This window comes from Petaurus breviceps, unplaced genomic scaffold, assembly GCF_028583685.1.
Source record: "Petaurus breviceps papuanus isolate PSGF00001 unplaced genomic scaffold, PetGlider_PUasm1.0 91041, whole genome shotgun sequence".
Classification (NCBI taxonomy): Eukaryota; Metazoa; Chordata; class Mammalia; order Diprotodontia; family Petauridae; genus Petaurus; species Petaurus breviceps.
The window spans coordinates 19,101,625-19,125,195 of record NW_027187400.1 but is presented as its reverse complement, the minus strand read 5'-3'; the positions used below and the strand labels follow the sequence as shown (position 1 = coordinate 19,125,195).

Sequence of the window (23,571 nt, the reverse complement as noted above, 5' to 3'; positions counted from 1 at the left end):
ACAACATGCAAACAAAAATATTCAAACAAGCTACGTATAGAATAAGGAAGAAATAATTAATGGAGGGAAGGCACTAGAATTAAGAGAGAAAGACCATGGAATTTGAAGAGAGGAGACCAGGGTTTGAGCCTCAGTGATGCTACTTACTTCCTCTGTTACTATGGGCAAGCCATGTAGCCCCTACAGTCCTCAGCTTCCTCATCTATAAAATAACAATAGGTAACATTTACATATTGCTTTTAATATCTACAAAATGCTTTACATATATGATCTCATTTGATAAAAATAAATTGATAATACAGGCTTATTAGATCAAGTCCCTTCACTCATAGGGGGCTCAGGACAAGGGATGTCCTCTTCAAAAATGAAGGGTAAAGAGGCAGGTAGGTGACATGGTGGATAGAGCAGTGGCCCCGCAGTCAGGACAACCTGAGTCAAATCTGGCCTCAGCCATTTGGTGACCGTGTTCCCTTGGGCAAGTCATTTAACTTTGATATGAGAGAGAGATGAAAGAAGGAAGGAAGGAAGGAAGGAAGGAAGGAAGGAAGGAAGGAAGGAAGGAAGGAAGGAAGGAAGGAAGGAAGGAAGAAAAGAAAATGAAGGGTGAACAACAACTATAGGAGTGGATTCGCTTCCCCCCACCAAGTCAATGCGTAGACCTGGAGCTGGCGATGAGGTAGAAAAGAAACGTGATGTCCTGTTTTTCTATCTGTATTCCATTTGGTTATGGTGAGGATAAATAGAGCACTGGTCGTCAAGTCCTGGGTTCAGGGTCTGTCTCTGACACATCCTGGCTGGGTGGCCTTATTAATATCTCAGGGTCCTAATTAAATCTCTCCAGCTGTTACCTTGCTCAATTACCTCAGTGGAGGAACAAGGAGTTAGCTACCCATACTGATGAGTTCCAATCCCTGCCCCACCCCTCTCCCCAAAACAGTGTTCTCTAGGGTCTTGCATATAATTACCCAAGAAGCCCTGCTGTCAATTTAAGGTGACTGTGGCTGCATCTCCATTTCTTAACCCCAAACCTAGTGTTGTGAGAAAAGTGTTTTATAAACATTAGAGTGATTTAGAAATACACATTGTTGTTGTTAATAATAATAGTAAAAGAGAAAAGTCAGAAAGATAGTTGATTTGGATTGGAGGAGAGGCCTGAAAGATGTTGTTTGGGTCCTTATTCCCTTCACTAAGCAAACCAGCCCAATCTGCTCCCACCAGCTTTATTCCAACAGTGGTTATTAACTGATGGAAGATATGTCATTAATCAGTGACAGATGGCAGTGATTGGATCTGGTGCTCTTTGGTCTCTTACCCACTGAGGCATGATGCCCAACCCTAGGGCTGCTGAAAGCCCCAAGGCTCCATTCGTCATCCAAACATTCCCCCCTATCGGAAAATCCATTTACGGGCAGCCTGCCATAGAAAATGGCAGAGAACATTTGAGGTTAAGTCCCTGCTCTCAGAAGTCCTCCAATCCTCATGTATGTTCCTGGATACTGGTCTGTGTTTACACTTTTCCTGGTGGTGCTGATTCAGTCTGCATGAATGAGGAAAGAGGGAAAGGCTTAGCCATGGAGAAAAGAGAAAGCTGTTCATGGTAAACTTAAAAAAATACAAACCCAACAACGATAACCCAAATGTCACATCTTACAAACTTTGAGCTGAAAGGAGTCTCAGAGGTCATCTAATGCAACCAGACTTGAACACAATTTCCTCTCGAACATCATCGAGAAATGGTCATCTACTTTGCTTGAAGATCTGCTGGGAAGGGGAAACCTACCATCCTTTGAGGAAGCAATCATGCCTCATTGTTTGGGAGTACTTCATTATATTATTGGGAAATCTGCCTTGTGGCCCGATGCTCCTAATTCTTTCCTCTGAGGCCAAGCAGAAGTAGACTATAACCAAGGCTATACCAAAGATTATACCAAAACAATTGTTAGGAAAAAATCCTGCTGAGCCTGTAAGACCCAGGCATCTTCATTAGACTGTTAAAGACTCATTCAAAAAGAAAGGTTTGAGAAGAATTTTTCTGACTCCTAATGGACCTGAGAGTCTTGTCCCCATTGAGACAGAATTTGTCTAGTATTATAGAAATTGTCAAATGGAGATGGAATACTACAACACAATTTTATACCACGGCATATATCAGGAAAGTTGAAAAAATATCTAAGACATAAAGATAATATGCCTGGGGTCTTTATCAAGATAAAAAGGCCCGGCAAATTTACCTGATTTGAAATCCCATTGAAAACCTCTGAACAGGACAGCTAGATGGTGCAGTGAATAGAGCACCTGCCCTGGAGTCAGGAGGACCTGAGTTCAAATCCTGCCCCAGACACTTAACACTTGGCCATGTGACCTTGGGCAAGTTACTTAACCCCAATTGCCCCTATGAAAAAAGGAAAAAAAAAACAAAAAACCCTCTGGACTGTAATCAAGCATAGGCTTGAGAAAATGGACTATTCATCAAAGAGATACTTGATTCCAATGGGATGTGTGAAGAATGTGGGTCAAAATCTTGTGGATGTAACAGCAAATTAAGTCACACAAATGATCTCAGACAAAGGGACATGTAAGATGTAAAAAAAAAAAAAAGTTTAAGGATTATTGTAGAAGACGAATTATTTTACTTTGTCCCAAATGAGTCTAAAGGGGCAGCTAGGTGGCACAGTGATTAGTGCGCCGACCCTGGAGTCAGGAGGACCTGAGTTCAAATCCAGCCTCAGACACTTCTTACTAGCTGTGTGACCTTAGGCAAGTCTCTTAACCCCAACTACCCTGCCTTCCCCTCTCCAAAAAGACTAAATAAAATAAATCCAAATGAGTCTCATACTACTCTACATCACTGTAGGGAATTTTTGCCCTAATTCTGATGGAATCAAAGGACACCCCCCTAAAAATCATAGGACACTCTTAAAATATAGATGCCCCCCTCTAAAATCATAGGACACTCCATAAAATGATAGGATATGCCCCTTTAAAAATTATGGAACACCCCCCTAAAAAAAGAAAAAGATAAACTGCTTCCTAGTCATGTCTCCCCAGCTTGTATCTGGGAAGGTGTAGGATATTCCAGGAAACATCCTCCCAAACACTTGTTTAGAGGCAAAGTAGGTAGATAGAACCTTGAGGTACATCCTCATGCTCCATAGAGGAGTCTTCTAAAGGATGTCAGAGGATTACTCGATGACATGTGGCTACTGGTACCTGCATTCTTCCTTCTTTTCCTCATCAAATATGGAACATCTTGGGGGGGGGGGCGTGGAGCCAAGATGGCGAAGTAGAAACAGGACTCCCCTTTGGCTTCAGCTTCCACCTGCTCCAATACATGTAAAAAATGACTCTAACCAAATTTTAGAGCTACAGAACCCACAAAGAGACAGAGAGGAACAAATCTCCTATTGAAGGCAGCCTGGCAGGCTGGCAGGAGGGGTCTATTGTACTGAGCTGGGAGCTGAGCCCAGCCCTGCATGAGCCATGTGGTTTTGGCCCCAGGGAAACCGTGACCAGCAGTGGCCAGAGGAGACTTCAGGGGAGTGAATCACCAGCAGCTGTGGTGGTTTCCAGACTTCTCAGCCCATAAACGCCAAAGAGCAAGTACAGTTGGAAACTCTGCTGGAAGAGGAGGTCAGAAGAGTGCAGTCTGGCCCTGCCCCTGGGGTAAGAAGTGGCAGAGGCACGCAGCCCCAGCTACTGCTGTGTGACTGTCTCCAGAGCTCCTGGCTTGCAGATTGTAGGGGGACCAAACATCCATTCAGAGGGTAATTGCTCTTGCTTTAACTTGCTTGGGTCTGGATCCCAGTCTTGGGTGGAGGTTCTGGGGTGTGTGGTCAGTGTGCCAGAGCTTGTGGGGGCTGCAGAGAGGGCACCCTCCTAATTGCTCCGGCAGCTGCAAAAACCCCAGAGATTTTGGACAAAGCTCTCTCCATTCTGACAGTAGAGTTCTACCATGGCAAAGAGTTCAAAAGTCAAGTAATTGACTGGCAATGTGAGCAAGCAGAGGAAATGCAGTCCTACCATAGATTCCTTTTTCAGGGACAAAAAGGATCAAAGCATGGAATGAGAGGAAGACAATGAAGTCAGAACTCCTGTATCAAAAGCTCTCAAGAAAAATATGAACTGATTACAGGCCATGGAGGAGCTCAAGAAGGATTTTGAAAACCAGTAAGAGAAGAAGAGGAAAAATTGGGAAGAGAAATGAGAATGATGTAAGAAAATAAAGAAAAGTGAGTCAACAGCCTGACTGAAGAAAATAATACCTTAAAAAATAGACTAACTCAAATGGCAAAAGAGACCCAAAAAGCAAATGAGAAGAATGCCTTAAAAATTCAAATTTGCCAGGTGGAAAAGGAATTTCAAAAACTCACTGAAGAGACTAATTCTTTCAATATTAGATAGTAGCAAATGGAAGTTAATGACTTTATGAGAAATCAAGATACTATAAAAACAGATCCAAACAAATGAAAGAATAGAAGGCAATGTGAAATATCTCATTGGAAAAACCACTGACCTGGAAAATAGATCCAGGAGAGATCATTTTAAAAGTATTGGACTACCTGAAAGCCATGATCAATAAAAGTCTAGACACCATCTTTCAAGAAATTATCAAACAAAATTTCCTGATATTCTAAAACCAGAGGGCAAAATAGAGGTTGAAAGAATCCACCGATCACCCCTTGAAAAAGATCCCAAGAAGAAAACTCCTAGAAATATTATAGCCAGGTTCTGGAGTTCCCTGATCAAGGAGAAAATATTACAAGCAGCCAGGAAGAAACAATTTGAATATTGTGGAAACACAATCAGGATAACACAAGACGTAGTAGCTTCTACATTAAGGGATCAAAGGGTTTGTAATATGATATTCAGGAAGTCAAAGGAGCTAGGATTAAAACCACAAATCACCCACCCAACAAAACTGAGTATAATGCTTCAGGGGAAAATATGGTAATTCAATGAAATAGAGGATTTTCAAGCATTCTTTTTTTTTTTTTAAGCAATTGGGGTTAAGTAACTTGCTCAAGGTTACCCGGCCAGTTATTTCTGGGTGTGTTCAAGCATTCTTGATGAAAAAAACAGAGCTGAACAGAAAATTTGACTTTCATATACAAGAAGCAAGAGAAGCATGAGAAGGTAAACAGGGAAAGGAAATCATAAGGAACATATTAAAGTTGAAATATCTACATTCCTATATGGAAAAAAGATAATTGTAACCCATAAGACTTTTCTCAGTATGAGGACAGTTGAAGGGAATATATACATACATATATATGCATATGTATATGTATATATACATACATATATGTATGTATAGGAGGCTGTAGGTATAGGTGTGTATAAATCTATATATGAGGGTGTGCATATGTGTATACATGTATACATAGACAGAGGGCACAGGATGAGTTTAATATGAAGGGATGGTATCTGAAAAATAAAATTAAGAGGTGAGAGAGGAATATATTGGGAGAAGGAGAAAGGGAGAGATAGATTAGGGTAAATTATTTCATACAAAAGAGGCAAGAGAAAACTTTTACAATGGAGGGGAAGAACAGGAAGGTGAAAGGGAATGGAACAACCTTACTCTCATTGAATTTGATTTAAGGAGGGAATAACATACACACTCAATTGGGTATTTTACCCTACAGGAAAATAGGGGGGAAGGGGATAAGAGGGGGGATGATAGAAGGGAGGGCAGGTTGAGGGAGAGGGTAGTTCAAAGCAAACACTTTTGAAAAGGGACAGGGTCAAAGGAGAAAATAGAATAAGTGGGGGCAGGATAGAATGGAGGGAAATATAATTAGTGTTTCACAGTATATCTACTATGGAAATGTTTTGCTTAACTACACATGTACAACCTATATTGAATTGCTTATCTTCCCAGTGAGGGTGGGTGAGGAGGGAAGAAGGGAAAAAATCTGGAACTCCAAGTTTTAAAAACAAATGCATATTAAAGAAAATTTTTTTACATGCAACTGGGAAATAAGATATACAGGCACTGGGGTATAGAAATCCATCTTGACTCACTAGAAAGTTAGGGAAGAATGGAGGAGGACATAAGAGAGGACAGACTGGGGCAAGGAGTATTCAGTAGGCTTGCTATTTTGGGGCGGGGATGGGGGAAAGATGGGGAGAAAAATTTGTAACTCAAAATCTTGTGGAAATGAATGTTGAAAACTAAAAATAAATAAGAAAATTGGAAAAATAAAGGAAAAAAAGAAAAATATATGGAACATTTCCCAAGAGTGTAGCACTCTACTTTTTTTATTCATGAATGGTACCATGTTGTATCCTGGCTCAGTTCAGCAAATATCTGTTAAGTACCTGCTATATCAGTCAGTTTACTAAGTGCCAACTGTTTTTTTTTTATACTTGCTATCAGTCAATTAATGGAGCATTTATTAAGTGCCAACTGTGTTCCAGGGAGTCTGCCAGGGTTTGAGATATAAAAGTAAAAGTGAGGCAGTTCTTGTCCTTAAGGACTTCCATTCTGTGAACTAGATAAATATAGGAGCCATACAAAAGAATTAGGGGAAGGCCTCTTGAAAGAGATGGCATTTGAGCTGAGACCTGAAAGGAGTTAGGATCTCTAAGAGGAAGAGGTGAGAAAGGAGAGCATTTCTGGAATGGGGAATGACCTGTCCAAAGACATTGACTGAGAACTTCCACGTTACAGGCATTAGTCAAACAAACCCCTGCAATCTAGAAAATTGGCATAACATTTTTTGACCCTCCCTTCATGCCAGAGAAGAAGTCAGAATTTTTTCTTTTTTCTTTATGGGGTGTTTACAGCACCTTATTGTAAAGTTTGGCTTAATTATTTGGTCATAGGCTCTTTGTCATCTGTGGCTTCTGCAGAACTCCCCCAAATTCCCATTTAGTTTTGTATGCCGACCATTGATATATCAAAACCACAATGGGGAAGTTTGAGATGCGGAAGAGATAACTGTAGATCAATTTGGTCAGAACATTGAGTGGAAGGCACCAGGTATTTTATTCAGAGATTGCTTATAAGAAGAGGCCCTTCACCATCTGAGTGGATAAAGACTGTTATACGGGAAAGTGAGAAAAGTAAGAAGAAATCCAGGCAAAGGACCAAAAGAAATTTGAAGGGAGAAGAGGTCACTTTCACTTGGGAAGGGGAGTCAGGACAAGCTTCAGGGAGGAGACAGCAATACAGGTATTCAAGGAAGGTAGTCCTTGAGTGTATTCGGCTCAAACCCTTCTAGGAAGTGATCTACCTTCCAGAATACTTCTGAATTGTTTGTGGTCATTGATATGGGAAGCAAAAAAAGACCTTTTGGGGCCATGTCTGATGATGGCTGAGGTCTAGTGGGCAATAAGAGCTTTGGGGATTCTCCAGCTCTTAAAACCAAACCACACCTTTAGGATTTATTCCACCAGCTTCTTTTGAAAGACAGGGCTTGCTTTCCTTTGGGTAGGCAGAAGCGGGGGGAATGGTGTAAGAGTTGTTCTAATGTAACTCACCTGCTAGGCTGGCACTATACTGGGAATCATGGGAGAGAGGAGGGGAGGGGAAGGATGGAGCAGCTGGTAGATTGGCAGAAAGAAGATGGGAACTGGACAGACTGGAGCCCTGCGGGGCTAATCCATAGACCTAGGGCTGGATTTCCCATGGAGGTTTTGTTTCCTTAGAGTAAGGAACTGAGCTCTCAGACTTTTGTCAGACCGGTGGCTTGCTGTGTTGCAATGTGAGGGCTGTATTTCAATGAATAGGAAACTCAGTGTTGAATCTTTCCTTTCCTTTCTCTTTCTTCTTCCTCTCTCTCTCTCTCTCTCTCTCTCTCTCTCTCTCTCTCTCTCTCTCTCTCTCTCTCTCTCTCTCTCTCTCTCTGTCCCTTCCTTTCTTCCTGCCTTCTTTTCTTTTTTTCTTAAGATCCACACAGAGGATAGAAGCAAAGGCAGGAGATGATTCCTAAAGCATCACATGGCTCTGTCTGAATAGTGTCAGGACGAATAGCCCAAGAGGCTGACCAGGGAAGCCGGGGACAGCATAAAGACTTCAAAAAAGCCTCTGCCAGGGAAAAAAGGCTCAAGTGAGGACTAGAATTGTTGTTTAGGGCAAATGGGACCATCAGAAGTGACAGCTGAGACGAGGCAGAACTGCTCAATTCTAATTTAGCTGCTGTTTCCTCTGCCAAAAAGAGGGCTCTTTGAGCCAGAGAGAACAAGAAAAAAATGGGCTAATAGAGAATTAAGATAAATAAAAAGACGGAGAGCTCTCATTCCCAACCTTTTTCTGTGTCATGGACCCTCTGGCCATCAGGTAAAGTTTACAGACCCCTCGTGTTAAAATACATAAAATAAAATACATGAGATTAAAAAGGACATTAATTACGTTAAAATACAGTTACCGGGATGTTTAGAACAAGCTCCCGGACTAGGCTCATGGGTGATTTGTAGAGCATTTGCTGCCCTTGATGAGTTTAGGGAACCAGACTGAGAGGACCCTGGTATATCCTTGGGTTCTGAGAGACTGGCCTAATGTGCTTGCTAACCATACTGCTGGGGGGCTTTTAAAGATCTCCATGGAGGAGGGCAGCTAGATGGAGAGTCACTTCACCCAGTTTACCTCAGTTTCTTCATCTGTAAAATGAGCTGAAGAAGGAAATGGTAAGCCATTTTTACCAAGAAAACCCCAAACAGAGTCAGACATGTCTGTAACAAATGAACAACAACAATTGTTTAAAAAAAGAATTTGAAAGAAATATGAGTTGTTAGAAATGGATTCTCAATTGAACATCTATACAAGGGGATTTGTGAAGTTACAGAATAATGTATGTGTGTGTTTGTATGTGTGTGTGTTTGTGTTGGGGGTCTCTAGCTCTGGAGTCAGGAGGATCTGAGTTCAAATCCAGATTCAGATACTTACTAGCTCTGTGACCCTGGGCAAGTCGCTTAACCTTGATTCCCTCAAAAAAGAAAGAAAAGTAAAGATCATGGAGCATGGCAGAGGTCTCATAGGATTATAGAAGAGTAAATACCTTTTTTTTTTCATTTTAATAAAGGAAGAAAATGGAATTCTTAAACTATAGCCGTTCAGCCTGATTTTGATGCCTCACAGAATTTTAAAACATTATTTAAGGAGTGGTTAGTGAGCATATAGAAAAGGAAGTAGTGAGAGCCCACTTAACTTCAACAAAAACAAGTCATGCCAGGATAACCTTCTTACCTCTTTCAATGGGATATAGCAAGGCAATCCAGTAGACGCATAAATTATTTTTTAAAGTTTTTGACAATCTTACCATTCTATATAACAGGAAAATATGAGTTAGAGAAATGTGATTAGGTAGATTCAGAACTTTTTATTTAAATAAATAATCATTATTAGTCATTTGGGGAATGACTGAAGAAATTGTGATACATGATTGTGATAGAATATTATTGTGCTATAAGAAATGACAAGCAGGATGGTTCCAGAAAATCTTAGGAAGAATCGTATGAACTGATACAAAATGAAGTGAGCAGAACCAGAATATTCTACATAATAACAGCAATACTGTATGATGATCTACTGTTAATGACTTGGCTATTCGTGGCAATACAGTGATCCAAGACAATTCCAAAGGACTTATGATGAAAAAAGGCTATCTATCTTTTTTTTTTTTTAAGCAATTGGGGTTAAGTAATTTGCTCAAGGTTACACGGCCAGTTATTTTTGGGTGTGGTGCTGTCTGAGCCCGGGGTTTGATCTCCAGGTCGTCCCAACACTGGAGCCGGTGCTCTTACTCACTGAGCCACCTGGCCGCCCCAAAGGCTATCAATCTTCAGAGAAAGAACTGGTGGAGTCTGAATGCAGATTGAAGCGTTCTGTTTTTTTACTTTCTTTCTTTTTTCTTTTTTTTTGTCTCTATCTTCTTTCACAACATGACTAATATAGAAATGTTTTATTTGATTAGACATATGTAATCTATGTCAAATTGTTTGCCATGTTAGGGAAGGAGGGAGAGAATTTGGAACTCAAATTTACATGTAATTGGAAAAAATAAAAGATGCATTTAAAAATAAAGATGAGTTAGAATTCACTGGTCCAAAAAAATTTTTTTTTAAAGTATGTGGTTAAGGAAATAATTTTTTTTTTTTAAGCAATCGGGGTTAAGTAACTTGCTCAAGGTTACACGGCCAGTTATTTCTGGGTGTGGTGCTGAGTGTCTGAGCCTGGGATTCGGATCTCCAGGTCATCCCAACACTGGAGCTGGTGCTCTTACTCACTGTGCTACCTGGCCACCCCCAGGAAATAAATTTTTAAAATAATCATTGATGGTTTGTCATGGCAAGAAAACCCACTGTTTGTGATTTAGAAACCAAGGCAGAGTGAAGCCTATTTTGGCCCACTAAGAAGGAAAGTCTCTATGGGGTGAGTGGACTCTAGAATGTGCCCATAGATAAGGCAAGTCTGTCAAAAACGCAGTCAAACTGGGTTCACTAGCTGTTAGCCATGGGCCTTGGGGGGGCAGCTTGTTGTGTGTCAGGGCAGAGGACAAAAACTTTGTAATCTACTAGGTCAGTTATCGGCTTCCAGGGTCTAAAACGAGGTGGGCTCTGTCTTTTTAATACTGTTTGGACAACATCCCCCTCATTAGACTTGTCTCCCTGAGAACAAGCACTGTTATTTGCCTTTCTTTGCATCCCTAGTACTTAGCGGTGTTTGGCACATAAATAGGAGCTTAATAAATGCCTGTTGACTGACTCAAAATTTGGGGTAAAGGAAAGTAAAAACAAAAAAAATGGTTAGAGGTGACTGTTCATTTATGCTAAATAGAGACTCATTCTCAAATGGAATGACTCATGTCAAGAAAGGTGGAATACGGCACCCCCCCTCTCTCTGCCCCCAAAGGTTCAACATCAACTTGAAAAAAAGTTTCCAGTGGCCTTCCTCAGGGATCTGTGCCTGGCCCTATGCTGATTAACCTTTTAAACGGTGATTTAAAGGTGTAGATATCGCAATGATCAAATTTACTTATGATATAAAACCGAGAAGGATTGATAACACTGGGGATGGCAGATTAAGCTGCTAAAACTTTTTTTTTCCTATTCTTTGTTATAACATGGCTCTCATGGAAGGGAATGGATACGCTGGGAAATGGAGGTGATGTGAAAACAAAATATATTGATAAAAATTAAAAAGAAAACAAGAAAAAAGTGAATCTCAGGCTGTATTAAGAAAGGTATCAGATCCAGGAAGAAGGAGGTGACAGACAGGCCAGCTGTTTTATGACTGGCTCAGACCACATCTGTAGCTTGTGTTCAGGGCTGGGCACCCCATATCGGTTGCAAAAACGAGGAAGGTTCACCCTAGAGAAGTGGGGAGGGGGGAGGATAGGGAACATGCTAGCTATGTTCAGGTAATTGGAGGGCTGCCCCGTGGAAGATAGATTGGACTTCTTTTGTATGTCCCTGGACAACATCAGGAGAAGTAGAATTTGGGAATAGGCCAATTTGGGTCTGATTTAAGGGCAAACGTCTTACTAAATAAGCTGTCCCAAAGTGGAACCGTTTGCCTCATGATGTAGTGGCTGCTCCCTCCCTAGGGGTCTTCAGACAGGGCCTGGGTGACTTGTTGGAGAGGGTGGAAAGAGAAACGGTTCTTGTTCCAGTATGGGTTGACCTAGATGGCCATGGTGATCCCTTCTACATCTGAGATTCTAATCAGATATTCAGAAGGATCCATTGATCTTCTAGCATCAATTAAGAGCCACCTACTAAGTGCTAGGTGCTAGGAATAGAAAGACAAGAATGCAATGGTGCCTGCCCTCAAGAAGCTTGAGTTCTACTGGGGGAAACAGCTCATAAATGTGTAATTATATGCAGGGTAAATCTATTTAGAACAAATCCACAATAGTTAAGGATGGAAGCACTAACAGCCACTGAAATAGGGAAGATTTCAGGTAGAAGATGACACTTGAGTTTCATTTTGAAAGGTAAGAGGGATCCTAAGAGATTGGAGGTGAAAGAATTCCAAGCTTCAGGGAGAGCCAGTGCAAATGCATGGAAGTGGGAGAGGCAGTGTCCTGTGTGAAGTAAGTCAACTTGATTGGATCATAGAATGCTAGAAGGGGAGTATTCCATAATGAGGCTAAAAAGGTATGTTAGGTTGAGGTTGTGAAGGGCAGCAGGGAGCTGTTGAAGGTCTTTAGCAAAGAAATAATGTGATGAATGAGTGATTTGATGAAAAAGCATTTAGCCACTGTACTAAAGTGCTAAGAATACAAATACAAAAGTAAACCATAGGGCTTGCCCTCAAGGAGCTTATTTTCTAATAGAAATAGACAAATGGGGAATGATGGGCAGGGAAGTTTCTAGAGGGTCATAGGGATAGTTGATCCATAGGACAGTCATTAGACACACCCTTTCCAAGAAGTAATAATGCTTCATTTAATTTCTGTGTCCAGAGTAAGAGGTAGAAAGTGGGGAGGGAGAGGTGGAAAGTGACATTTAAGAGAGTACTCTCTAGCAGTGGGTACAAATTAGATTAGAGGGAGGAGATGCTAGAGACTGAGAGAGTTATTAGGAAGATTTTGCGGTAATCCAGGCATGAGGTAATGAGGGTCCAAACCGGGTGATGGCAAGAGCTAATAGAGAAGAGTCATCGGAACCAGGTGACTGGGCAGTATGGGAGAGGAAGGAGGCCAAGATGATGCCAAAAGTTGTAAGCCTGGTTTACCTAGAGGATTATTAATTAACCCAAATGGGGAAGTCAGTCAGAGGAACTGCCTTAAACAGGAAATGAGGAGGAGAGAAGGAAAGTGAATAGTTCAGTTTTAGATGATGCTGGGTGATAAGAGGCAGCATGGGGTAGTTGACAGAAAGCCCTGGAAGACCTGGGGGAAAGTTCCTAAGCCTTTCAATGCACCAGGTAACTCTCTTAAGATGATAAATTGCAGAGAACATGGTGACTTGTATTGGTAATCCCAGTGCTTTCTATTTGCTTGCTTCTTTTTGGGGCTCCACTCCTGACTCTCTGACTCTGACTCTCTCCACCTTGGGACAGTAGCCTTTCTCACCTTAGAAGATCACTAGGCCCTTGAGGCCTCTTTCTCTGATTGGCCAATTCTTCCCAGAGTCTCTGTTTTAAGGAAAGTGCCCAGGCTAGCCATGGCTTCATTCCTTTCTGGGCTCTACTCTGAAGTAAATTTCTCCCTTCTTACTCCTTTCCCCGATACCCATATTGCCTACCCCTTCAGAGTGTAAGCAGGGGCCTTCTTTCCACTTGTAAGTGTTTAGTTAATACTTATTGACTTGGTTTACTATTTGTGTGTCTCTCTGAGAGCAAATTTACTGTGTTTTGGTTTTCTCCTTCAACTTAAAGAGAATGAATGAATGAATGAATGAATGAATGAATGAATGAATGAATGAACGAATAAATGAATGAATGAATGACATATAGATTGTTTTATCTGCCTTATTAGTATGTGTGCTCCTCACAGCAACCCTCTGAGGTTAACTCGGTTCTTATCCCTTTTTACAAGTGAGGGGCCTAAAGCAAAGAGATTAAGTTGCCTCCGGGTCATAAGTTTCAGAAGTGGAATTTGAACTTTGAGTCCAGTAATTTTCTCCCTGCACCACAAAGCCTTTCTCATCCCTTCTCACCTCGGATCCTAAGTTGTTGACACACCTTGTGACCTAGCAACCCTTTCACCGATGGCCTGGTCTGTTTGCTTATTTATGTCTATAGAACGTACAATAGGCCTGCAGAACTCTTGGAAGTCATCACTATCATGTCAGACTGTCCCCACCCTGGCCCAAAAGGAAGAGAAAGGAGCTAATGCCCTGTGCTTCCTTTTACAACCTCTCTCACGGCCTCAGCTGCCAAACCAGCCTGTCTGGCCCAGCCACCAAGCTCACTCATCCTACCTCTCGGGTCCTTCCCTACTCTCAAACTCAGGGCCCTGGCTGACATCTTCAGGCATGACCTTTCATAGGCTTAAATGACGCTCTTGAGTTCAGATCATAGATCCAGAGCTGGACTTTTTCACTTTACAGAGAAGGAAGCTGAGGACAAGAGGGGTCAGTCGATTTGCTAAAGGTCATATAGGATCACACAGAGGTAAGACTTGACTCAAGAGACCAAATTTTTCTTTTTAGCACGTTGTCTTTTTTTTTTTTTTACTTTTCTTTTTTGCTTTTTGGAGGGCAATTGGGGTTAAGTGACTTGCCCAGGGTCACATGGCTAGTTTTTGTGCTAAGTGTTTGAGGTCAGATCCTAACCCAGGTCCTCCTGACTCCAGGGACAGCGCTCTATTCACTGCGCCACCTAGCTGCCCCTACATGTTGTCTTTCTATTGAATATTTTAAACTTTTCATTGAATACTTAGATTTTTCATCATATCCCTTCCCATTTTTCTCTTCCCTCTCCTCTTTTTTTGAGACTGGATCTCTTCCCTTTGCCCAGGTTGGAAATGGAGGGGCTGCTCAAAGGACTGATCCCAATACTGATTGGCATGGTACATTTAACTGCTTTCATTTTTCACCACTCACTAAGCATCAATGGTCCTCTACTACTAGGGGCTCACCGTATTGATACTGTGTTTAATGTAGACACCCAAATAGCTTTAGCTATTAGAGACCCCCAAACTCGAGGGATCTCTCAGCCTCCCCAACTGCAAGGACCACACCCAGCCATCATTCCTCAGGGAGGTAACATGGGACAATGGAAAGTACATTAGCCCTGAGTTGAACCCAAAGACCAGGGTTCAAATCCTGCCAATGATGACCTGTACAAATTTAGACAAATTACTTCTCTGGCTTCAGTCTCCTCACCTACCAAATGAAGATATTGAACTATAAGAAAAATCTTCCAACTCTCTATGTGTGATAATTCTTTAGTTATTTTCTGAGTCAATATTTATTAAGCACCTACTATGTGTCAGGTACAATGCTAAGCATTCTGTCTCTGTTAAAAGTAAGCTGTTAGGAATATAATACGATAAATATTTCTAAAGTGCCTACTATGTATCAGACATTGTACTAAGCACTTTCTTCTTTGTAAAAACAAGCCTAGGAATACATAAGCAAGTGAGGAATGCAATACAATAAGCATTTTTTAAGCACCTACTATGTACCATGAATTGTGCATAATATTTTTCTCTGTCAATAGCAAGCTTTAGGAATATAATATAGTAAACAGTAAGTGTTAGGTACTGTACTATATTGCAATATGATAGATAGATGATAGATAGATAGATAGATAGATAGATAGATAGATAGATAGATAGATAGATAGATAGATGATAGGTAGATATTTGCACCCACATTCAATTCAGTAAATGTGTCCCATACATACAATCATAGAATTTAGCACTGAGAGGGACCTTAGAAAGTGTCTAGTCTAATCTCCTCAGTTAACAAAGGAGGAAAGTGAAATCCAGAGAAGGAAGGTAACTTACTAAGTCCCAGGGGTAGCCAATAGCAGAGCCTGAACTGAAACTCAGGGTCCTCTCCCTCCAAATTCTTCCTTTGTGTGACAGCTGCCTCTTTTCACATCTCTCCTCTGCTTTAAGCCCTTCAGTGGCACCCTGTTATCTGCTTAATACTGTTCCAAGTCCTTGATCTTGCATTCAGGGTGTTGCTCTACAGCTTGGCTCATCATACTACTTGACCCTGTTTTGGGGCCTCTTGCCCATCATAGTCCAACCAGACTGGGCATTTGATAAGCAGCATTGTGCAATGGGGAAAAAAAAATCAGTAGATTTGGAGTCAGGGAATCTGGGTTCAAATTCTACCCCTGATGTATGACCTTGGGAAAGTCACACAAGCCCCCTTTCTGGGTCTCAGTTTCCTGAGGGGGCTGGACTAGACAGCCTCTAAGGTCTTTTCCAGCCTGAGCTCTGTGAGATTCCATACAAGGCCCTTTCCCTACCCTACATTTTCCTTTCTCCATGCCTTACATCACAAGTGTCCTATTTTCATGTTTATGTTGTTCAGTTGTTTCAGTCATGTCTGACTCTTCATGACCCCATTTTGGGGTTTTCATGGCTGAGATACTGGAGTGGTTTGCCATTTCCTTTTCCAACTCATTTTACAGATGAGGAAACTGAGGCAAAAAGGGCTACGTGACTTGCCCAGGTTCTTACAGCTAGTGAGTGTCTGAGGCTGGATTTGAACTGAAGACTTCCTCACTTCACCTGTGATTGTTTGTAAATAAAAAGCCTTTTAAGAGCAGGGCTTGTTTCTAATGCCCTTTGTAACTCTCCACAGTTGACACTGCAGGCCTCTATAGACTTGTTGTCCAGTCATTTCAGCCATATCTGACTCTTCGTGACCATTTGGGGTTTTCTTGGCTAAGATACTGGAGTGGTTTGCCATTTCCTTCTCCATCTCATTCTACAGATGAGGAAACTGAGGCAAACAGGGTTGTCTATAGACTAGAAACCTTTATTAATTTTTATACTTATCATTTTTTACAATGTAGTTCTCCCTACCCCTGCTATCTTTCTTGCCTCTCTCCCAACCTTTCTTGTATCCAAGAAAAAGAGATTAACAAAACTAACAAAGTTGATAGAGTCTGATACCATATGAAACATCTGTAGCTCTCCACTTCTCTCTCAAGAAGAAGCGAGTGTGTTTCATCACTGTTCTCTTGGACCAATTACAACTAATCCATTCCAACTAATTGGAGGTTAGCTTCCTTTTTGAGGTATTATTTACATTATGTGGTCATTGGATCTAAACATTCTGCATGAGTTATACATCTCTTCCTAGATTTCCCAGAATTCCTCAACTTAATAGCTTCTTACAGTGCAGTGCTATCTCTTATATTCACAGTCCACAGATTATTCTGTCATTCCACAATTGATGGGTACTCACTTTGTTTCCAGGGATTTTTCTCCCCTACCCTAATGTGCTGTAGTGAGTATTTAAGCATAAATGGGACCTTTATTTCTAGGGGAGCTAGGTGGCACCGTAGTGCATAGAGTGTCAGGCTTGGAGTCTGAGTTCAAATATGGCCTCAGACACTTAATAGCTGTGTGACCCTGGGCAAGTCACTTCACCCTGTTTGCCTCAGTTTCCTCATTTGTAAAATGAGCTGGAGAAGGACATGGCCAACTGCTCTAGTATCTTTGCCAAGAAAACCCCAACTGGGGTCATGAAGAGTTGGACAGGAATGAAACAAATGAATATTTCCAGAAGTCTTTGACTTGTGGTATATGCCTGATACTGGGATCACTGGGTCAGAGAGTATGAGCATGTCAGTGTGCCTCCTGCCGTCATTCCAAATGCTTTCCAGAACAGCTGGGCTCACTCACAACTCCACTACCATTATGTTGGTGTGCCTGGCTTCCCACAGCGGTCACTAATTGTTCCTGATGATGAGGGGAAATGTTTGTGTTGGCAAAAATATGATTTAATCTGGGACTAGAATGCTCAGCAAAGTTAGTCACTTGTAATTCTTTAAACACAATGCTCCGTCACTGGTCTCCCTGCTTTGCTTTGCTTTGGCTTTCTCTAAACGTAGATGCTCTGCTTCTTTGCATCTGCCTCCATCAGGAATAAGCTTGACTCCCCCTTTTCCTGGAGAGGCTTTTCCCAGGTCTCCTTGTCCCTAGTGCCTTCCCCTGAGAGATTATATTTCATTTATATTCTATACATATTTCATGCGCAATTTTAGTGTGATGTATGCCCTGCTAGATTAAGCTCCTTGTGGTCCAGGACTGTGTATCTGCCATTCTCTGGGTCCCCAGAACATACATTGTGTTGTCAGTTCAGTCGTGTCTGACTCTTCCTGACCTCATTTGGGGTTTTACTAGCAAAGATACTGCTAGTATCCTTCTGTAGTTCATTTTACAGATGAGGAAACTGAGGCAAACAGGGTTAAGTGACTTGCCCAGGGTCATGCAGTTAGTAAGTGTCAGAGGCCGGATTTGAACTCAGGAAGATGAGTCTTCCTCCCTTCTGGCCCAGCACTCTATCCCCTGTACCAAGCTAGCTATCCCATTCCCTTGGGTCCTTTTAGTTCTATGGACCCCAGTTTCCTCACCTGCAAAATGTTATAGAGGTAGCCTTTGGGGGCTGGAGTTAGACTAAATGCTCTCTGCTAGCTCCCAAATGTGTGAGCCTTTAATACCAGCCATGGAAAGTGAATCCAAACCTGATAATCCCTCATACTAAAAGCTTTGTCTCTTGAAGTTTCACCAGCTAGAAATGGGTGTTTTGGGGAGGTTTTAAGTAAGCCTTTCACTTGATAAGGGATTTCTTTACCTTGGAACTGGGAGGGGTCTAGCCTCCCAGCACTTCAGACTTCTTTGCTTAGAGAGAAAACAAAAAAATGTCTCTAGCCAATAAAAGAAACCTGCACTATCAGTCAAGGGCTCTAAGTGAAAGATTAGGCTGGGCTGTTAAATTACAGTAAATTCAGAGTGCCACCAGATGAACCTCAGGGTTTTAGGATGATGCCCACCCACTAAGCCCACTCTGCCTCCAAAATGTCTGTCTGAGTTCTTGTCCAGGTTTCTAATGCTTAGTACCTCATCCCAACATACAAGCAGTCGCCAAGACTGGAAGATCGCCACTCTGGAATGGGTTCTGGAATGCCACACCTCTCTGGAATGGTCCTTGCCCTCTCTCAGCTCCTTGTCACCCCTCATCTGGCCAACTTCTTTGAAAACTTTCTTTGAAAGGAAGCATCCTGGCTGTTGTGAATTGAGGGCACTGGCCTTGGGGGTAGAAAGAGTTAGGCTGAAATCCCAGCCCACTTCTTGTTCAGTGGTGTCCAACTCTTTGCAAGCCCATTTGGAAAATTTTTGACAAAGATACTGGAGTGGTTTGCCATTGCCTTCTCCATCTCATTTGACAGGTGAGGAAACTGAAGCAAACAGGGTGAAGTGACTTACCCAGGATCACTCAGTTGATAAGTATCTGAGAGTGGATTTGAACTTGGGTCTTTTTGACCCAGCATTCTATCCACTGTGCCACCTAGCTGGCCTCAAGCCCAGATCCTTGGTTAATTCCTTTTTGGTATTTGAGCGCCCTCATGGTACAGTGGAAAGTCTGCTGGATTTGTCATACAAGGACTTGAGAACAGGGCCTGGCAGATAGTAAGCATTTAATAAATGTCGTTGAATTGAATCCAATTATCTGTGTGACTTGGGGCAAGTCATACTTTTTGGAACTCAGTTTCCTCATCTGTCAAATAGGGGTGAGGGGTTGAATTAGGTGACCTCTAAGGTCTCTTACAATTCTAAATCTGTGATTCCGCCATTCTCTGATCCCTGCTTGTATGTCCTTGGGTCATGTCATCTCTCTGCACCTCCATATTCTCCTCTATGAAATGAGGAGGTTGGACCACATTGTCTCTGAGGTACCTTCCAGCTCTAGGCCAAGGTTCTTTGGTCTACAAGGCTCCATACATATGTGAACTACTTTTCTTATTATGTGATAGACTAAATAATATTTATGACACCTAGCCATAGTTATTCACTTCAACAGTTTTTTTTATATCACCTAAATTTCCACCTATATCCCTTCCCTTCCCTCATTTCCAGAGAACTGTCCTTATAACAAAAAAGAGGAAGGGAAGAAAAAAGTAGGAAAAGGAAGAAAGGAAGGGAGGGAGGAGAGGAGAAAGGAAGAGAGGGAAGGAGGGAAGAAGAAAGAAAAGAGGGAAGGAGGAGAGGGGAAGGAAGGAAGAGAGGGAGGGAGGGAGAAAGAGGAAGGGAGGAAGGAAAGAAAGAAAGAAAGAGAGAGAGAGAGAAGGAAGGAAGGAAGGAAGGAAGGAAGGAAGGAAGGAAGGAAGGAAGGAAGGAAGGAAGGAAGGAAGGAAGGAAGGAAGGAAAGGAAGAAATTTGATCCATGGAAAAGGTTCTTTCTATAAGTATCCAAGTATTCCCTGATGCCAAATTGGGTATTTTTCTCTCCTTTCTCCAGGGAGAGTTGGCCAGTTAGTGTGGGGTCAGAAGGAGAGGAGGATCCAAAGCCTCTTTTTTTCTTTTCAATTTTAAGGAATTGGGAACAACCAGGCCTGGCCTCCTAGGTTCTATTCCAAGCAAGTGTCAGGATGAAAACGAGCAAACAAAAACCCAGGGTAAAGGACTCCCTCCCTCACAGGCTAAAGCAATCCAGCCGAAGATCTACAAGGCCTTTGAAATTATTGTCTTCCCTTCCTGGGAACAAGACAAATGCCTTGCTTCAATGTCACCAAGAGCAGGTGTAACAGCAAGCACCCCAAGCGTGCTCAGGGTGGCTGCCCATACAGGTTCTTGGATCTGCTTTGTTAAAGGAAAGCAACTCAAAATGGGTTAACAAGCTTACTTTAATCAGTCAGACATATATCGTTTACCTTGTTCAGGAGAAAAGGTCAGCACCCCCAACTTCAAAGTATACAGGCAGAATTATCAAGACAGAAACAGATCAAGTAGACAGATTTCCAAACTGTCCAACCATTACATCCATACCCAGTCAACATCTGGGTTTCCACATCTGGGTTTTTCAAAGCCGGGGGGGGGGGGGGGGGGGGGGGGGGGGGGCCTGGACAACGGCTTCCCAGAATACAGATCAAATCACAGAACACTTTTCAAAGTGAGCCCCCAAAACAAAGCCTCACATCAGGGCTTATATAGCCTTCTCCTGGCTCAGAGAATGTAACAACCTTTTGGACCCACTGGCCAATCAAAAAGTATCTACTGAAAAACAAGCCTCCCACCCCAGGCTCCAGGTGCACTTTAGCCTAGGGGCAGGGAAGATCTTCCAAATTTGCATTCCCATTACAGCAGGTCAGGTTGTAGAAATTCAGGGTGAGCCAGGGCTTAATTTGGCTGATCTCTCCTCCGAACTTGGCTTGTGGGTGAGCAAGGCTAAAAGGCTCTCCATTCTGCATCACTTCTGGAAAGCAGGGAGGACCTGAAGATGGAAGGGATATAGAGAGAACCCAGCCCCTTCATTTTCAGAGGGAGGAAGCTGATACCTATATAAGTTCAGTGATGCCCAAGACCACATAGTTATAGCCTGAAGAAGAGCTGAAATTTGAACTCAGGGCCACTGTGGGGTGGTAGATCCCTTGGAAGAATATGTTTATCAATCAATGTCCTATCAGGACAAGACCTGCACATGATGAGAAGGGGTAGCAGGATTGAGTTTTCTCAGTGAGGGAATAACGGCATCCCTGAGATCACAGCTCCAACTGTATGAATTAGATCAAGGAAATAACTTTCCCATTTTACAGGTTAGGAAACTGACACTTGGAGAAATTAAGTTATTTGGATCAAGACACACAACTATCAGTCAGCAAGACTTTATTAAGTATCTACTCTGTGTCAGACACCATGCTAAGGACTGGGGATACAAAAAAGTCAAACGTTTACATTTGAATAAATAAAGTTGGAATTTGAGCTCGTGTCTTCTGCTTGTGAGGACAGTGATCTTTCTACTATTCAATGCCAACCCTTGTCCTCAGCCAAATTTAGGTCACGTATCAATCCAGACTGTTGAGAATAAACCCTTAATAGGAATGAGGGAATGGCATGGCCTCTTGGATATCCAAGGGAGGGGGATTCAGAGGCAAAGGTACTGCTATGTCAAATAGTTGGGTGCCCTCCAGGGTAATGCCAATAATATCTCTTTCCACAGCTATTTTTGGTATCATGATTCCATTTTAAGCTCAAATATTTGTTGATCAGAGAGGCCAGCACAGATTTACACTCCACTCCTTACAGAAAAGAATTCTGTGTTAAATCCTTTGCTAACTAGAAAAATCCTTTTGCCATGTGAATCACCACCCTCTGGCTGTCCCAAGTTCAGATTTTTGTATACTTGTTCCCTTATGATAAGATGCTAAATTGGCAATGAGTAAAACTAGACCTCTTGTCCGCCATCTTATTTGAGGCTTTTATATCCAAACGCCAGCTGCTAACCCCAAACACCCCATTATGGCAACCACAGAAACTTCCTCCTCTCGGTACCTGAATCCTTTCATACCACCACTTAAAACTGCTGTTTAAATTCCTCAGTCACATTTTATCATCATAGGTTCTTAGATGTAGAGCTAGAAGGGACCTTAGAAGTAATTTAGCCCACCTCCCTTCGTTTTTAGGCAGCTAGCAGATGTCATGAATAAAGAAGGCTAGACTTGGGATCTGGAAAGCCTGAGTTCTAATCCTGCCTCAGATACTTAGTAGCTGTGTGACTCTGGCAGTGTCCCTATTTTCCCAACTTCAATTTCCTCATCTATAAAATAGGGCTAATAACAGCACCTAATTCCCAGTGTTGTTGTGAGGATAAAACTAGATATTAGTAAAACATTTTACGAACCTTAATGCACTATAAAAATGCTGACTGTTATTATTGTTATATGACTTTGAACAACTCATCATGTCTTTATTAATGCTTACAGTATAAGGCAATGATGACACAAAGATAAAAAATGAAGAAAAAGATCCTCAAGGATCTTGGGGCAGGAAGTGGGGTTGGGGGAAGGACACTATAAAAACTATCATAAGATTCTAAGGCCAGGCAAATATGCACAAAGAAAAAAATTCATGTAGAATATAACCCTCATCTTAAAGTTGGAGAAACAGACTACTGAGAAGTGATATATGTGTTTGGGATTATAGGGATTTGGAAATATAGAGATTATTTTGGGATTTGGGATTATAAATTTAGAACCAAAAGGGTCCTTAAAAGGCCATCTCTATAAGCCAAGCCCCTATCCTTTCCATTCTACAGATGAGGAAATTGTGTCCCATAGAAGTAAAGTCCTATAAAGGTCTAAGGTAATCCATGGAAATGGCAGGATTCTGAACCCTAGTCTTCTGAATATCATGCTTATTCCACTTGACCATTCTTCCTTCTAAATGACCACTGTAAAGATATCCATGAAACCCAATAGAACATCATTCTCCTTCCTTCTTTGAGATTCTAATATTAGGATCTATCCAGGTGTTCACTGAGTATTCACATCCTACTTTCTGTTATTCCTCTCCCTTTCTCCCCAGTTGCTAATGCCTTCCCCTATGAGATTGCCTTCCATTTACCCCGCATATATTAGTATGTCCATATTTATCTGCATGTTGTCTCCTCCATTAGATTGTAAGCTCTGGGAGGGCAGGAAAGTGTCCCCCGCTCCAATTCATTGTATCCCCAGTGCTGCATAGTACCTGGCACATACTAAGCAAGTTAGATATGCCTGTTGACTGACTGACTGTCAATCCCTTTTGCTCTTAAATCATGTTTAGGAGGCCAGAGCTCTGGCTCTCTGAGCAGTGGAGTGATGGACCCTAATAGAAGCCTGGTCCCAGCAGCCAGACGGCTGAAAAGCCTCCTGATCAATACCAGAGCCCCTGTTTTAGGCTAAGCCATTTAAGACTTGGCCAGGCCTGCTGGTTACAGTAAACACAGTCAAATAGCTAATGAATTTATCCATCATAGACACAAAATCCATCCCATTCAGACAGCAAGGCTGCCACAGCCAGAGCCTGGCACTTCCACATCAGACTTGGGATCTTACAGGCCCAGGAGGCAAAACAGTACTTTGTTCTTTGGCTTCTGTTCACTGGTCCTTGGGAGAATTATGGGTGAGAGAGAGAGAGAGAGAGAGAGAGAGAGAGAGAGAGAGAGAGAGAG

At 42.0% G+C, this 23,571-nt stretch overlaps 1 protein-coding gene across 5 annotated transcripts in view; it reads left to right on the top strand.

Annotated features, from left to right (window-relative positions):
- TMEM51 (transmembrane protein 51) overlaps nucleotides 1–23,571 on the top strand; it is a 93,271-nt gene that overhangs the window by 44,459 nt on the left and 25,241 nt on the right. Inside the window, exon 2 of one of the 5 annotated variants that reach the window (XM_069078470.1) lies at nucleotides 14,002–14,065. The exons of the other annotated variants lie outside the window; for them this stretch is intronic. The gene's annotated coding sequence lies outside the window, so the exon portion shown is untranslated. The remainder of the gene's footprint in view (nucleotides 1–14,001; nucleotides 14,066–23,571) is intronic. 5 annotated transcript variants of the gene reach the window in all.